Raw genomic sequence first — 17,748 nt, 5'->3', positions numbered from 1 at the left:
AGTGGAAAGCTAAACCAAACTCAGTTTAATAGTGTACGGTTGGCTGGGATCTGTTCTTAGGTTTAGGAGTTTCAGGGTCTTAGTCCTTTAACTCGCAGGGATCTGCCCCAGGTTTTTGAAATATGAAAACACCCACACTTCAGTTGCAACCCTTCTTCCAGCACTACAGGAGCCACAGAACGGCTGAACAGAGACTCCAAAATGGAGACCAACCATTTGCAAATCAGTTGCTGTCCCACCACTTATGGGTATTCCAATTAAAAACAATTAGGCCCTGGAGCAAACATGTTGTGTCCTCCTTAGGCCTCACCAGTCAGGCACAGGTCAACTCTGGAGATACACTGACGCATAGAAGCCACATCTATGCAAATTTGTCACACTTAATTCAGAGAAAAACAGAACACCAGGCAAAGCGAATAGGTCTCAACTTTACCAGTGTCCAAAAGTGGGGGCATTATGGGAAACTGGCCAACTAAAATAATTTGAAACACTTTCATAAAAGTTTGGTCAACATAAAACCCAGTTCTTCAGATATTTATAATTGAGGAATGCCATAGACATACATTAAGTGAAACTGGAGGCACAACAATGCCCCCCCCCCCCCACCGACTTTCAGGAGGCTAAGATTACTATACAGCCAGTCAGAGAAAAAAAAGAATCTTGAACATACCATATGCTTGTAAGTAAGGAACCCGACCAATTTTGGACACTCAGGGCCCAATCGGAAATATACATAGTTGCATTATAATAAGGCGAGGCTAAAATGGCTCCTCATGAGCTAGCAATAACAGTTCAACTCCGTTTAATTCATATTATTGCAGAAATAGAACACTCCTACGCACCTAAGTAGATACTAGTAGGAAGTGCAATCCCCAATAGCACAGGTACTGCAATGCTCCATCCAACTTTCAGGCTATGCACGCATTTTGGTAGGAGAGGGATGCTTGCTGGGAAAGACAGACATTACTTGATACTGGATGAGAAACCACCCTCCTCCATTCCCTCATTAACTATAGCAGGGTTTCCCATCCAGTGTCTTTCCAATGACTTTTTTCCATAAAGAATACTGCTCGACCACTCTACAGCATTGCTATCCTGGAGTTAAAAAATCTAAGTGTGTTTATGTTTTTATTACCTGTGCGCCATAAGGAAAATGCTACTTAACAGTATGCATCTGTTCTTGGCATGTAGAGCTGCAGAGTTGTACACTTAACATTAGATCGCCACCTGGTGTTGGGCTCGGATGATTGCATGTTGTTGTCGTCTTGGAAGAAGTCTTTGTAGTAACGAGATAGGTGACTCCTCCCTTGGACAATACTGCGCATGGTCATCGACTCCATCCTCAGATTGTTTTTCGCCATGATGGAAAATGATGGAGTTCGTAGAAAGAAAGAAATGCGTTACTTACCTGTAACAGCAGTTATCCAGTATTGGTGTCTTTCATGGATTCACATGCCTGAATCATTCCCCGTCGTCGAGACGGGAGCCTCCGGTAAATAAAAAAGTAATGTCTTATAGACATACATAGAGAAAATAGGCCTAAGGGCCTCCCCTTAGTAGCCTTTCTTAGTCCTTATGTAAAAAGGACCAAACTCTCCTAGTCAGCCAATCAGCTCCGACCTCCTTCTAGAACCTTCCTGGGAGGAGCCTCAGTCCCTCAGATTTTCGTACGCACCCAGCTAGGTAGGCGTAATGTTGTTAGAGAGGGATGTGAGTCCTTCCCGGGGAGGCGGGAGGGTTGCATGTGAATCCATGAAAGACACCAATACTGGATAACTGCTGTTACAGGTAAGTAACGCATTTCTTATCCAGTATTAGGGGTGTCTTTCATGGATTCACATGCCTGAATCAGAATAGTTAGCAATCAGATATGCACATTTGCGATGTAAATCAGCTCTGCAGTCATGTTAGACAATGCATATATTATCACATATAGTATCGCAAGAGCAAGGAATGTGCATACCTGGACGGCGGGATGTAGGAAGGCTCACCTCACTGAAAGAGATGGCGAAGCCCCGCTGGACCCGCTGCCACGTCTTTCTGAAGTTCGAAATCCAGGCAGTACTGTCCGGAGAAAGTGTGCGGTGACTTTCAGGTCGCCGCTCTGCAAATGTCCAATATTGGCACCTCCGCGAAGAGAGCTGCTGACGTGGACATTGCCCTGGTGGAATGTGCAGTGACGCGAAGAGTGTTGCTGACGTGGGCCACGCCCTGATGGAATGTGCAGTGACCGGATCAGTTAAAGGCCGTCCGGCCTGGTCGTGGTAGAATGCAATCGCTGATGAGATCCATCTTGAGATGCTTAGTTTCGTGAGGGACAGGCCCATTCTTGGCCTGCTGTATGCCACGAACAGTTGTGAAGAGTATCTGAAGTCTTAGAGTTATCTAGGTAGAACCTGAGCCATCTTTGAGATTCAAAGAATGTAGAGCCCATTCTGCTGCGGTGGAAAGGTTCGCAAAGAAAGTTTGAAGGATTACTGGCTCTTTGAGATGAAAGTCTGAAGGCACTTTTTGGAACGAATTTTTGGGTTCGGACTCAGCACCACGCCATCATTCCTGAAGTGCATGTATGGTTCCTGAATGGACAGAGCTTGAAGCTCGCTCACTCTTCTGGATAGAAAACCGTCAGTAGCTCTCTGACCCTTAGTGTGGATTTTCCCCGAGACATACTTTGGGTCAGCTCCGTGTACTGGTTCAAACGGATGTTTCATGAGCATGTTAAGAACCACATTGAGATGCCAGGAGGTGGTAACCTCCTTACTGTCGGGAAAGATCTATATAATCGTTTTAGAACTTGCTTAATCAACCCGCTTGACCAGAGCGATGGGCTCGTTGGAATTTTTATATATAACGAGATGACGCTGTTAAGGGTACTGTAATGGAGGAGTGGGTTAGGTCCGACTGTGGTAGATGTAAACGATAAGGCAATATTTGCACCAGTGATGTGGGGAAAAGCATATTTCTGCGGCTACGCTCCGGACACAAAGCGCTTCCCTTTCCGGGGATATGTTTATGTGCTATCCGCACTCGCTCTGGTAAGAATGTCTACAGTCATGTGGATCATTCCGATTGTGGAACTCTGAACTCAGGGGCCAGGCGACCAACCTGAGAGACTTCAGACCCTGATGTTGAACTGCCTTATCGTTCATAGAAAGCAGAGATAGATACTGCCGCCGGTGGATCGGCGGCTCCAGGGATAGGCGGCGGAGTTCTCTGAACCAATGTCGCCTCGGCCCAATTGGGGCTAGTAAATCCAGAATACAAGGCTCCACCATTCTTGTCTTGAGGACAATGGGAGCATCGGGAATGGTGGAATGCCCACGCAAAAACAGTGCGCCATGCGGTTGGAGATGCATTCCCCAGCCAATTTCCGAAGTGTGGGCATTCAGCGTACATTCACGTCGCAATTAGATCCATGTGCGTCGTGCTTCATCCGGAGAAGATGTGGCCAATGATGTGTTGGTCCAGCTCTCTGTTACAATGGTTTCTGCCTGCTGAACGCATTGGTGAGCCCATTGTTCGTCTTATTCTTGGTAGGCAAGCTTGAAGGGCCAGGAAGGCCGCCAGCAGGTTAGTCCGATTGATATGTAGTGTCTTCTCCATAGGAGACCACCGTCCACCTTATGTGACAACGTGAGGAACCGCCGGAAGTAGGAGTGACCAGCCTTGAGACAGTGTTTGAGAGGGTATTCCCCATTGTAGGATTCCGGCCACGTGCGGAGTATCTTTTATGTGGCAAGATGACCCTGTGGAATGTAACCACCGCTTCGATAGCGCCTCTTGTAGAGGTCTCGTTCGTAGTTGAGAGCGAGGGGGATACACGATCACTCACCGATGGGAATGCTTGTGGTGACCGTGTGTCCAGGGTATACCTAGGAAACTGAAGTACCTAGGAAACTGATGTAGTGAGAATGTTCCAGGACCGATTTTTCCTGATTGAGGATGAGATCCAAGCATTGAAAACTGAAAGCAGGCGTTGGGAGACCTGGACCGTCTTGCAAGGATGAAGCCTTGACCAGGCAGTCATTCAGAAACCGAAGGACCTGGTGTCCTAGTAATGTCGCCCCCAGGGAACGGTATTTCGTGAGCATGTGTGGCGCAGACTTTAGCCCGAAAGGCAGAACGCGAAACTGCAAATGTCCGGCCACTACTGCAAATCGTAAGTATTTTTAGCGATTTCTGTGAAGTGGGATATGGAGTTAAACGTCCTGTTTGCAGGACCTCATGGATTGCCATGCGAAACAACTGTCTCTTGTAGGAGTGTGTTGAAATCTCTGAAGCCCGAGGTTGGTCTCCACCTCTTATCTTTTTCTGGATATAAAAAAGGGAAGCGGGAACAAAAAACCCTTTTTCCTTATGAGGAGGAGGTACTCTCGCTATAGCTCCTTTGAGGAGGAGGAATTCTCGCTATAGCTCCTTTCTACAGTATAACCCAGACGTAGATGCAGCTGTACCTTTTGATATCTCCGCTGTCCGTTCCCTGAGAAGACAAGTTCTCAGAAGAGGGGTGCTTGTTTTGCTATTGTTGGCGACTGAAGGCCTTGCGGTCTACTCTGGCCTGAAGAGCAGGAAGATCTTCTTCTTCCTCCCTTTGTACTAAAGGACTGGTTCATATACTGAAGAGTGTTCAAAGTTCTCGCATTGTCTGTCTCGTTAACTAATCGTGCCAATAGTGACTGGCCCTCATATGGCCTGACCACAACCGTCGTTTGCACCTCAAGACGGAAAGGGCCCCCCTTGGATCCGCGAGACTGCTGTTTCAGCCAACTGGCGGAACCCTGTCATAGCGATGTTCTTCGCGCAGTCTATAGTTTAACGCCGATGCTTCACCATGTAGCGGATTCCATTTTACTTCCACTTCGGATGAGCCTGGCAATTCCGACTGGTATGGGGTCAGTGAGGCCACAATTGTCCATGCTAGCGTACCAGGAGCGCTAGAACGGTCACTGAGGAAAACCTGTTCCTAAGGTTGTCCCCTCTTAAATCCTCCGTATCAGGAGGAGGTGACCTCGGGGCCGAAGGATCCCCGGAGTTTTTCTAGGCCGCCCGTGTCACTACGGAGTCCGGCATAGAAAGTTCCTGTTAAACACGCCAGTGTGAGGGATCACTAGTGATACAGAGGAGGGGTACTACCTGACCCGTACCTTTTCCGACTATAGGTAATTTATAACCAGTATTGACCTCACAGCCTTCTTGAAGGTGTCTCTGGAGACGTACAAGAAGCAGGCCTGCTCTTGAGAGGTCATTGAGGTCTGAAAACGTTGAGTAGTTCTCCATACCACCTTAGAAGAGATTTCAGAATTGGTGGATTTCCTCCGTCGATGAATTCGTCGACGAGGTTGCCGTCATAGACTATGCCATCGCAGACGAGCAGTCATAGATGACCATACCCCCTTTAGAAGAGAGTACAGAATTGGCGGATTTCCTCCTTCGTTGCGAGTCCGTCGACGAGATCTCCGTCAGAGACTATGTCGTCGTAGACGAGCAGTCATAGATGAGGCCGTCGTAGACGACTGCATATATGATCCGTCGTAGATAATGGCGACGACGCCGTCGAAGACTAGCCTTCGTAGCTGAGGCCGTCGTAAATGCGGTCATCATAGACAAGACCATCCTAGACGAGGCTATCGTAGACGAGTCCCTCGTAGGCTGGGCCATCGTAGACGAGGCCCTCGTAGACGAGGCCCGCGTAGATGAGGCCGTCTTAGACTAGGCCATCTTAGAGAAGGCCCAGGTCGACTAGACAGGTTGTCATAGACGATGTCGTCCATGACTATGCCGCCGTAGATGAGTCCTCGAAGATGAGCCTACGTAGATGAGGCTATCGTCGATACCATAGACAGGCCGTCGTAGGCGAGTAGTCGACTCTTTAGACTAGCCTTTGTAGATGAGGCCGTCAGAGACTAGGCCATCTTAGACTAGGTCGTCGTAGACGAGGCCACCGAGCACTAGGCCTTCGTAGACGACTAGGCCATCGCTCACTAGGCCTTCGTAGAGTAGGCCATTAGACTAGGCCATGGTAGACTATAGAGTAGGCCATCGTAGAGTAGGCCATTGTAAACTAGGCCATCGAACACTAGGGCTTTTTAGACTAGGCCCTCGTAGACTAGGCCCTTGTCGACGCTGTAGACAGGCCGCGACGCGCCCACAAAGATGCGCCTTCGTAGATGAGGCCATCCTTGAAACCGTAGGCAGGCCGTAGACATGCCGTCGTAGAGGAACAGCCATGTAGATGAAGCCATAATCGATATTCCTAAAGGTTGTCGTCGATGGTTGCGTGTCCGACATCGACGGTCTCGTTGTCGACGGTCTCGTCGTCGACGGCCCCTTCGTCGACGGCCTCGTCGTCGACGGCCTCGTCGTCGATAGTACCGCCGTCGACGGCCTCGTCGTCGACGGCTCGTCGTCGACGGTCTTCCCTCGTCGTCGACGTCAACGTCGACGCTGTCGTCGCCGTCGACACTCATCGTCGACGCTTAGACAAGCATTGTAGATGAGCTATATAGACGCAGAGGCTGTGGTAGCAATGATGATGTTTTTTACATCGATGGCTCCTTAGGCTGTACTTCGGGTAGGAGACGCCCTTCTGAATGATCCTATGATCAGAGGAGGCGATTTAGACAGCTCATACGTCGTCATTGTTTCCGACATTTCTCCAAAGGCAAGTCCTTTACTCTCCTTTTTCACAGAGTGGGGAGATTGTTGAAGGACTGCGCCCGGAAGACCATGAGCGGTCTTTTTTAGGGCCTTCTCAGGATGGTAACCTGAGGAATGAGTCTGAGGAAATTCTTTATCAAGGTCTCCTAGACTTTGAGGGCAACACCTCATCTCAGTAACTGGAGAAAATAATAGCCTCCTTTCTGGCCTTAACCATATTAACAGCCTCTCTTCACGACCCTTCAAAGATCACTTGAAAAAGTGCAACATACCTTTTGGTCTGTGAGTGTGAGGAACAGAGCAGAGCTACCTCTTGGAACAAGAAGTGCAAATAGTAACCTCCTTTCTGGCATTAAGCATATTAACAGCCTCTCTTCACGACCCTTCAAAAATCACTTGAAAAAGTGCAACATACCTTTTGGTCTGTGAGAGTGAGGAACAGAGCAGAGCTACCTCTTGGAACAAGAAGTGCAGGCTCCAAACAGAATTCTTCCGTTCTTTCCCTTGTTATACCTTCTTTATTTGAGATAAAGAATGTATGTGAAGATAATCCATAGTAGAAAAGCCAAATTAAGTGAAAAATACACAGAATCTGAGCAGAGCTCAGAGGAGACTCCCTAGCACAACGTGCGGTAGAAAATCTGAGGGACTGAGGCTCCTCCCAGGAAGGTTCTAGAAGGAGGTCGGAGCTGATTGGCTGACTAGGAGAGTTTGGTCCTTTTTACATAAGGACTAAGAAAGGCTACTAAGGGGAGGCCCTTAGGCCTATTTTCTCTATGTATGTCTATAAGACATTACTTTTTTATTTACCGGAGGCTCCCGTCTCGACGACGGGGAATGATTCAGGCATGTGAATCCATGAAAGACACCCCTAATACTGGATAAGAAGGGATGGCCATGCGTGTATATCTAATTAAGATAAAAACTGGAACAGATACAGGTCCCGGGGAGGTGGGAGGGCGTGTACAACTCTGCAGCTCTACATGCCAAGAACAGATGAATACTGGTAAGTAGCATTTTCCGTTCGCTGCATATGAGCTGCAGATTGTACACTTAGCATCGATTGTGCAGAAGTGTCTCTCCTTGCGGTGGTCACCTGTATCTGTTGCAGTAGTTTGAAAGAGAATTTTAAGGACAGCTTGGCCTTCTGCAGCTTGCTGCTTTGCTTGCACATCAACACAATAGTGTTTAGTGAATGTATGTGTTGTAGACCATGTTGCTGCCTTGCATAGGTCTTCTAAAGGAATGTTTCCTAAGAAAGCCATGGAGGCTCCTAGTTTGCGTGTGGAGTGCGCTCTAGGAGGAACTGTTAATGTGCATTTTGCTTTGTGATAGCATATTTGTATACATTTAACAATCCACCTTGCAATTCCTGATTTGGAAATGGGATTGCCTTTATGTGGTGGGGAGAAGGCTACAAATAATTGCTTTGTCTTACGGAAGGACTTGGTCCTATGTAATAGAGAAGAGCTCTTTTGACATCTAGTGTGTGTAAAGCTCTTTCTGCTACTGAGTCTAAGTTTTGAAAAAACACTGGTAACTCAACAGATTGGTTTAAATGAAATGGAGTAATTACTTTAGGAAGGAATTTAGGATTAGTTCTTAGGACCACTTTGTTACAGTGTAATTGTACAAATGGTTCTTGTATAGTGAAAACTTGAATCTCACTTACTCTTCTAAGAGAGGTTATAGCAACAAGGAAAGCTGTTTTCCATGTGAGAAATTGTAGTTCACATTTGTGTAAAGGCTCAAAAGGGGGTCCCATGAGTCTGGTAAGAACAATGTTTAGGTTCCACACTGGAGAGGGTGGTAGCCTAGGAGGAATAATTCTTTTTAGTCCTTCCATAAAAGCTTTTATTGCTGGCACTCTAAACAACGTCATATGTTGTCTGTTTTGTAGATATGCAGCAATAGCTGCTAGATGTAAACGTATAGATGAACAAGCTAGATTACATCTTTGTAAATGGAGATGGTAACATAATATTTTGGATAGAAGCATCTAAAGGATCAATTTGATTATTATTGCAGTAAATGGCAAATCTTTTCCATTTAGCTGCATAACAAGCTCTAGTAGTGGGTCTTGTGGCTTCTTTGATGATATTCATACAATCTGGTGACAGGTTACGGTAACCAAACTAAAACTTCAGGAGCCAGATTGCCAGATTCAGTTGGTTTGGATCTGGATGTCTGATGTCTCCATGGTTCTGCGTTAGCATGGATGGTGTCAGAGACAGTTTTTGGTGTGGAACTAGAGAAAGTTCCAGTAGTGTGTCGAACCACGGTTGGCGTGCCCATGTGGGAACTACCAGGATGAGTTTGAGAGACTTGTCTGAGCTTTCGTACCACTAGGGGTATTAGCGGGGTTGGCGGAAAATCTGCCTGACCAGTTCATCCATATCGCATTGCCCTTGGAGAGCGGATATGGAAACTGGGCGGCGAAGGTTGGGCATTTTGCGTTTTCGTGTGTGGCAAACAGGCCTATGTCTGGATGTCCCCACATGTGAAAGAATGGTAGAAGAACTTGCAGATATAGTTCCAATTCGTGAATCTATTGTGTCTGCTGACTTAACAGATCGGCTATCTGTGAACTACTGGAAGGTGTTCTGCAAGCAGATATATCTTTTGTGGAATGGCCCATCTCCAAATGTTTTGTGCGAGCTGGGACAGTTGCAGGGAATGTGTGCCTCCTTGTTTCTGTATGTAGTACATGGCTGTCATGTTGTCAGTCCGGATTAACACAGCTTTGCTTTGAATGTGTACTTGGAAGGACTTTAGTGCCTGGAAAATTGCCAGCAACTCTAGGTGGTTGATGTGAAGCACTTTTTGTTGAGAGGACCATCTTCCCTGAGTCGTGTGGTGGAGCAGATGTGCTCCCCATCCCGTCAGGGATGCGTCTGTTGTCATCGCTAATTGTGGAACAGGCTTGAGGAACGGCTGCCCTTTGGAAAAGTTTTTGGTGTTCCACCACTGTAGAGAGCGATGTGTGCCGCTGTCCACCAACACCAGGTCTGTTAGTTGTCCTTGTCCCTGATTCCACTGATGTGCTAGACATTCCTGCAATGGGCGCATTTGCAGTCTTGCATATGGTACAATAAAAATGCAAGATGCCATCATGCCTGTGAGTTGCATGAACACCCTGGCTGGTAGAGAGTGTTGGTTTCAAAACCTTGTAACTAAGGCTTGATTGCTCTGTATCCTTGCTGGACTGGGATAAGCTAGAGCTGTATTGGTGTTTATTGTAGCCCCTAGATATTGATGTACATGAGAGGGCTGAAGGTGTGACTTGGTGTAGTTGATTGTAAACCCCAAGTCGTGCAGTGTTTGAATTGTTTGAGATGTGTGTTGGACACACTGGTTGAATGACTTGGCTTTTATGAGCTAATCGTCTAAGTATGGGAAGACGTGGATATGTTGTCTTCTGAGATGTGCTGCTACTACTGCTAGGCACTTTGTGAACACTCTTGGTGCAGTTGTGACCTCGAATGGAAGCACTTTGAATTGATAATGTTGTCCTTGTAGCACAAACCTGAGATACTTCCCGGGAGAAGAATGTATGGGAATGTGAAAGTAGGCGTCTTTGAGGTCTAGTGTAGTGAGAAAGTCGCCTTGTTGTAATAATGGGAGCACTTGTTGTAAAGTGATCATGTGAAAATGATCTGAGTGTATATACAGATTGATAGGCCTTAAATCCAGAATTGGGGCGTGTCAAGATGGCGGTTGCACTTTGAGTGCGCTCCGGACCCCCTCCGTCATCCGCCTCACATCCGCTGCCGTCAGCTGCCATCAGATCCCCCCCACCTACCTGCTGAGACTCCCCGTGCAGCCGGCTGTTCTCGGTTGTCCTCGGGGAGCCAATCCGAGCCTCTGCTGCCTCTGTGACGTCTCTCCCTGGCTCCGACTTGTGACAACCAAAATGGCGACTGCTTGGGATGAGATTGGAGATCCACGCCGAGCCCCCTGTCCTGGACCTACTCCAGGCGGCCTAGGCCGCATATGTGCGTTTCCGCGAGGCAGCCTACCACCCGACAAGCGTGACCCGCATTGCCTGAGGGACGCTGCGCCGTGGGCCACGTCCCTCCTTGGGCGGTTACTGTGGTGTGGCCCCCGCTGTTCTGGGGTGTGCTGAGCGGGGGTGCCCGGAGCTGCAGGTCCCAGTGGGGGGTACTGTGTGGTCATTGGCTGTTTGGAGCCCCCCAGGGACTGGGACGGAGTGGTGCCGACCTCGGCCCGGACCTCCAGACTGCTACGTGCTCATTATTTGGGGCCCGAGAATCAGGCAGGTGGCCCTGGGTGAGCTGCGATAGAGACCCACTGCTTCCCTCCAGACTTGGAAGGGGAGCAGTGTACCACGGTTCAGCGCGGGGGCAACTCGGCCATCTTCTCCGGTGGCGCACCCCCGCCCCAGATCTCCCTCCACGGGCGCCTGTGGTATCGCTGTTGACGGCAGTTGGTCACGCCCTGGGGATCAGAGTGCCTTCGGTGCAATGGGGTGTGGTGTGTGGGACGAGGGTTCGGCCACTATATCGAGTGGCGGGTACGCCGGCTGGCCCCCTCTCTCCCCCCTTTTTTTGACCACACTTATCGACCTCGCCGGGGACCATGGGCAGGCCTCGTACCACTCCAGCCCCTGCTCCCAAGACGTAAACTAAAATGGAGCAGTTTACTACGTCGGACCGGGACTCAGGGGGCGGACCCCCGACCATACTTGGCATCGCCGGGGGAGACCTCTCTACCATCCTGCAGGCGATCAACGCATCACAGGCCTCCGTGGAAAGTAAGATAGGAGAGGTGCGAGTGGATGTGGCCTTAATTCGCGACGACCTCCGTAAGACCATGGCGCGCATCACAGAGGCGGAGTCCCGTATCACCAAGGTTGAGGACGATGTAGGTACCCTCAAATGCCAGGTGGCCCGTCTCCTGACGCAGACCTCGGAGCTGCACCGTAGGGCTGAAGATGCCGAAAACAGGGCACGCCGAAACAACCTGCGCCTCCTGGGTTTTCCGGAGGGAGTGGAGAAGGACCATGCCGCCACCTTTATAGAGACCTGGATCCGCTCCTGGATGCCCAAAGAGAAACTTTCCCCCTGGTTCGCGGTGGAGCGAGCTCACCGCCACCATCATCCTTAGGATCTTCAATTTCCGGGACAGAGACGCCATACTGGGGGCCGCCAGGAAGCTGGGTCCACTGAACTCCAAAATCATGGTCTTTCCAGACTCCTCCAGGGAAGTGCAAATACAACGTCGATCCTATGATGAAGTGAAACAAAAACTCAGGGCGATGGGCCTTCGCTACGGGCTCCTCTTCCCTGCCCGGCTCAGAGTGGTCTTCCAGGGTAAGGCATTATTCTTTGACTCTCCTCAGGCGGCATGGACCTGGCTCACGGAGGAGCAGCTCCACCTGCCGGGGGCGGCCCGTTATCCGGCCCGGAGGGCCCAGACGCAGCCAAACCAGGTCACGCCTAAGTCTCAGCAGCACCAGACCGAGTCCCAGAGGCAGGGAGGCCACCGGGTGGTTGGGGGGGGGGGGGTAGGAAGGGGGCTCCCGGTCGCCAGAGGCACGGTCCCGGCACTCTCCGGTTCGGAGCCTGGGCAGAGGTTCCACCTCTCCCAGTCTGGCATCCTCCTTGATCGACCTGGGTAGCGTCCCAGGGCCCAGCGGAACTTCGAGACGGGCCATGTCTGACTCTGACCTCTCTGGGAGCCCTGTGATCTGTGAATCTGGTGCGCAGGGAGGAGTGTGATCGACGCCACTCGCAGCACCTTCTTCACAATGTGACTGCTCCTGACGTCACAAACAGGTTCCTAATAAGCTCCACTGTGTGGTCTGGGTGGGATTTGATCTTTTCTACAGTCTTGGATTTGTCGCACTTCATTTGTCACGCGATTGTCATTCTATACCTTTAGCTGATAGCACTTCATCCGCATACATGGAGGGGGGTCCGACTCAGCCATGTCCCTATCTCATTGTTGCTAACCGTTTTAGATTAGAGGGTTACCCGTTGTGGGGTTGTTGGTGGTTCTGGAGTATTCAGGGCAACAGATGCTTCCTGTTTTGAAGTGTAGCGTGGGGGGAGTTGGGGGTCGAGGGAGGGAGGGGAGACCGTTGTCTTCCAACAGTTTGTTATTTTTAGCTGCCTACGGGCCGCTGTGTTTTGTTCCCATTGGTAGCCGCTCATTCCTATACGCCATAGCAGTCATGCACATCACTAATCCCTCATGCTTCATCTTTAAGCCCCGGGTCTGGATGGGTGTTTCCCTGGGCCGAGCGCAACCTTCCGCTTGCACCCGCGCCATCCCCCTTTTCATCTCACTAAATGCCCTACACCTTCAATAGGCCTGTCCACATCCTTTCCTGCAATACAAACGGTCTCCTTGACCGAATCAAATGTACAGCTGTACTTCGCGCTGCCCACCGCCATATGCCTGACATACTGTTTCTCCAAGAGACGCACCTTCTGGGCTCACAATGCAACTTTCTAGCCCGATGCGGGTTTGACCGGGTCTGGCATACCGGTTTTTCCCGGGGTTCCCAGGGGGTGGCCATTCTACTCCGAAAAGGGCTTCCCTTTACCGTGGCTACAGCCGAGTCTTATGCGCACGGAATGTACGTGGCCTTGTCGGGGACGATCGAGGGACGCCCGGTGAACCTCCTCTGCACTTATGTTCCCCGGCGCTCCAGGCACCCACCCTTCGACACCGGACATTGATTATTTCCTCCTTTCCTCCAGGCCTTACAGTTGTCGGGGGTGACTTCAACGCTGTCTTGCAGCCTCCCTCGACACGTAGGACGCCCCATTTGCTGACCTCTGAGAAGAGCCTTTCCGGCTGGGCATCAGCGGTGGGTCTCTGCGAAGTCTGGAGAGTGTGGAACCCCGTAGGAAGCAACACACCCACACCTCGGCTGGCCACCATACCCACTCCTGTATAGACCTTATTTTCATAAGGGGGTGGTGATGAACGGAGCATCTGAATCAAACACTCACACCCAGTCAAAAGATCTGGGTTTAATCCATCACCGTTCTTTAGCCCATTCTGCCACCCCAGTTCAGACATGGCTATATGCAAATCAGTCTGACCCTGTGCCTCATGGGAACAGTCCAGCCCGAACTGCCAAGCCAGGTCTTCCCTGGACCGGAAACAAGCTTCCGAGGACCGGTTTCTGGCATTCCAGCAGTCTTCAGCCCGGCTTGCTTGAATCCAGTGGCAAAGTGAGCAAGGGACTCACGTCTGAGCATATCCTGCCACACTTCTGGCGGCCAAAAGCTTTACAAAAGGGGGTGGTGATGGACGGAGCATCTGAATCAATCAAACACTCACACCCAGTCAAAAGATCTGGGTTTCATGCCCGCTACGGACTGCTAACTGGTGTCGATATACTGCCCAGAGGGGTCTCGGACCACTCCCCCGTCTCTCTCCGCGTCATACTGCCCAGAGGGGTCTCGGACCACTCCCCAGTCTTTCTCCACGTCTGGCCTCTGCTGCGGGCCCAAGGCCGATCTGGCGGCTAAACGCCTGGTTCCTGCAGGACGCTGCAATGGTGGAGTCCCTGGGGCAAGAACTACGCCACTACTTCTCCACTAATGGGGGCTCAGTCCCTTCACCGGGGACGTTATGGGAGGCCGGTAAAGCGGTGGTTTGGGGCGTGGCTAGAGGACCGCCTAGCTTGTGCGGTTGGAGACTTGGGGCCGAGCAGCTGGAGCATACTCAGCTGACCGAGGGTAGCGAGGACTCCTCTAGACAACTAGCATTGGTCCGAGAAGAGATTCGTCGAATCTCACTGGAGTCCGCTAAAATGCTCTGGCGCTCCTCTGTGGCGCGTATTTATGGATTTGGAGAAAAGAATGATAAACTTCTCCATAACCTAGTGTCCTACCCAGGGGCTAACCGTATCATCTCCGAGATACGGACAACCTCAGGGTCTTGCCAAGTACAGTCGCCGGCCATTGCTTGCACCTTTGCAAGCTACTACGCTGCCTTATACGCCGCTCGCCTTTCTTGCGCCTTCCTGGCTGAATGGCTGGATGGGACCGGTACTCAGCTGCCGCGTCTCCCCCAAGAGGCCACTGACACCTTAGATCATCCTTTCACCCCGGAGGAGGTTCTCAGGGGCGATTTCCCTGTTCAATCCGGGCAAGACGCCCGGACCTGACTGGTTTCCCCAGGAATACTACGCCGCCTTTCCGAGATGACCTGGTCCCCCACTTGGTTGAGCTTTTCCACCATTTGGTGGAGGAGGGATCCTTCCCGCCCGAGTCCGACATGGCCACTATTGTGGTCTTTCCAAAAATGCAGCCGCCCTCCCTGGAGTGTGCAGATTATCACCCAATTTCATTGATCAACACAGAGATCAAGATTTTTGCCACTGTGATAGCTCAGAGACTCCGCCCCTCCCTGCAAGACTTGGTCCACCCGGACCACTGTATTTGCCGCCTCCACGTGGCTATGGCACACCGTCACCTCCTGACCCCATATCTGGCATTGCTTTTCGTTGACTTCGAGAAAGCCTTTGATACGGTGGACTGGAGGTACCTTGAGGATGTCCTGGAAAGGATGGGTTTTGGTCTTCCCTTTTGCCGCCTAATCAAGGTCCCCTATAGTAACCCTAGGGTCCGTGTCCTCAAACAGTGAGCTATCCGAGGCCTTCCCGATCCGGAGTGGCACCCATCAGGGATGCCCGCTCTCAACCCTCTTATTTACGCTGGCGATGGAGCCCCTGGCGGCGCGCATCCGTCAGGACCCCCTCATTCAGGGCTGGGCCTGAGATCTGAGCCAAATCGACAAGATAGCTCTATATGCGAACGACGTTCTCCTCAACCTGGCGGACCCGGACTGTTCTGGCCCTAGATGCCTAGAGGCTCTCAGCATTTGAACGGGTCTCGGGGCTCCGGCTTAACCAGGCGAAATCAACCTTGGTCTCTTTACACCCCTCTTGGGTGTGCTTTGTTTGGCAGGCGGTGATACCCCTCCGAAGGCACTCAGTCAAATACCTGGGGGTGTGGGTTACCCTCCTGCCTGAGCTTGAATGGGCCTTGAATGGGCCGTGAATGGGCCGTGAATGGGCCTTGAATGGGCCTTGAATGGGCCTTGAATGGGCCTTGAATGGGCCTTGAATGGGCCTTGAATGGGCCTTGAATGGGCCTTGAATGGGCCTTGAATGGGCCTTGAATGGGCCTTGAATGGGCCTTGAATGGGCCTTGAATGGGCCTTGAATGGGCCTTGAATGGGCCTTGAATGGGCCTTGAATGGGCCTTGAATGGGCCTTGAATGGGCCTTGAATGGGCCTTGAATGGGCCTTGAATGGGCCTTGAATGGGCCTTGAATGGGCCTTGAATGGGCCTTGAATGGGCCTTGAATGGGCCTTGAATGGGCCTTGAATGGGCCTTGAATGGGCCTTGAATGGGCCTTGAATGGGCCTTGAATGTTGCACCCCTGGTCGCGCGGATGAAGACAGACCAGAACTGGCAGACCCTCCCCCTCAACCCACTGGGCAGGAGTGCGCTTTTTAAAATGATGATCCTCTCCCGGTTCCTTTACACCTCACAAAACATCACTATCCGCCTCCCAGGTAGCTGGTTCAAGGAATTAGATGGCGCTCTCACCCGGTTTCTGGGGGGGGGGGACTTTGAGCGTGAATGTCCCTGGCACACTGTCGTATTCCCCCGTTTGATGGAGGTATGGGGGTTACAAACCTTCACCTCTACTACCTGGCCACGAGACTCATCGTGATCCACGATTGGTTTGCGGGCGGCTGGTCCGACCCAGCTTACCGGGTGGAGCTCAGAACAATGGAGTTCGCGCAGATCCAGGGGTTTTTATACGGCTGCCCGGTGGCACAGACCCTACCCTCAGTCACAAGGTCGGTGCTCACGGCCTGGCGTTCCGCCCTGCGTCATGTGCAATGGGATCGGAAGCTCACTAGACAAACGCAGTTGTGGAGTGGGGCTTGGCTGCGGGTAGTCTCGTCTTTGAGAGGGTTCCACTGCTGGGATCTTGTGGGGATCTCGCTGCTGGGGAACGTGTGGGTGTGAAACCACATTAGATTCTTTGCTGACCTATAACAACGCCACACCCTTCTTCATTCCCAATTCTATAAATACCTACAACTTAGACACGCTCTCTGTGCACACATTTCATCCGCCACCTCTCTCCCAGAATTCAGCCCCCTGGAGGCTCAGGTGATGATAGGGAACCTGGGAAGGGGGAGGGGGGTCCCAAATATACCGGTCACTAGTGAATAATGGCCCGGCATCCCTGGAACGCCTTCGAGAGTGTTGGGAGGGGTGGGTGGGCCCTTTGGAAGAGTCGGACTGGCGTGACGCCCTTATGGCACCTAAAACCCTGACTACATCTTCTAGGCTACGCCTAGTCCAACTTTACTACCTCCACGCGGCCTATTTAACCCAAGCGCGACTCTTCCGGGCCCAGCTGCGATCCACATCGGCATGTGCGCGCTGCGACTCTGCCCCAGCAGATTTCTACCACATGGTGTGGCAATGCCCAGCGCTGGCGCCGTTCTGGCAGGGGATGGAACTTGCACTCACAAGAGCCCTGGGTTGGGACGTCCCCCATGATCTGCGGCGCTTGTTGCTGGGAGTGTTCAACGGACTGGATGGCTCAAGGGCGGACAAGCGCTTCCTGGGGACGGCATTAGCAGTGGCCAAAAGAGACATAGCAGCGCTTTGGTCCCGAGCGGAGACATCACCCATGCGGAGATGGAGGAAGGGAGTAGATTGGTGTGGTGTACAAGAGGAATCCCTCTTTGAAGCCGGGGTTGCCCTGAGCTATTCAGTAGGGTGTGGGGCAAGTGGTTTGGTTTACTGCCAGCTTGAGGGCCCGAGTCTTGATGTACAACTGCACTGTACAGGGTAACCACACCCACTCAGGAGGGGTCATCTTTACCTTAATCGAATGTGTATGACGAAATGTATTTTAACTGTGATGCTTGGTTTGTTGCCAATGATTTTGATTGTTCTTAAAAATGCCAATAAAATTGATAATCAAAAAAAATCCAGAATTGGCCTTAGTGTCCCATCCTTTCTGGGTATTGGGAAGCAGAGTGAGTAGAGCCCTGTTCCTTGATGTTGCAATGGA

General features: G+C 51.2%; 1 protein-coding gene across 3 annotated transcripts in view; it reads right to left on the bottom strand.

Moving 5' to 3' along the window:
* The window catches only part of SLC12A9 (solute carrier family 12 member 9), a 163,834-nt gene that overhangs the window by 5,339 nt on the left and 140,747 nt on the right, over positions 1 to 17,748 (bottom strand). The window lies entirely within an intron of this gene.

Source organism: Lissotriton vulgaris, chromosome 12 (assembly GCF_964263255.1).
Source record: "Lissotriton vulgaris chromosome 12, aLisVul1.2, whole genome shotgun sequence".
Lineage (NCBI taxonomy): Eukaryota > Metazoa > Chordata > Amphibia > Caudata > Salamandridae > Lissotriton > Lissotriton vulgaris.
Note: the sequence above shows the minus strand (reverse complement) of the source record. Positions and strands in the feature narration are given on the sequence as shown.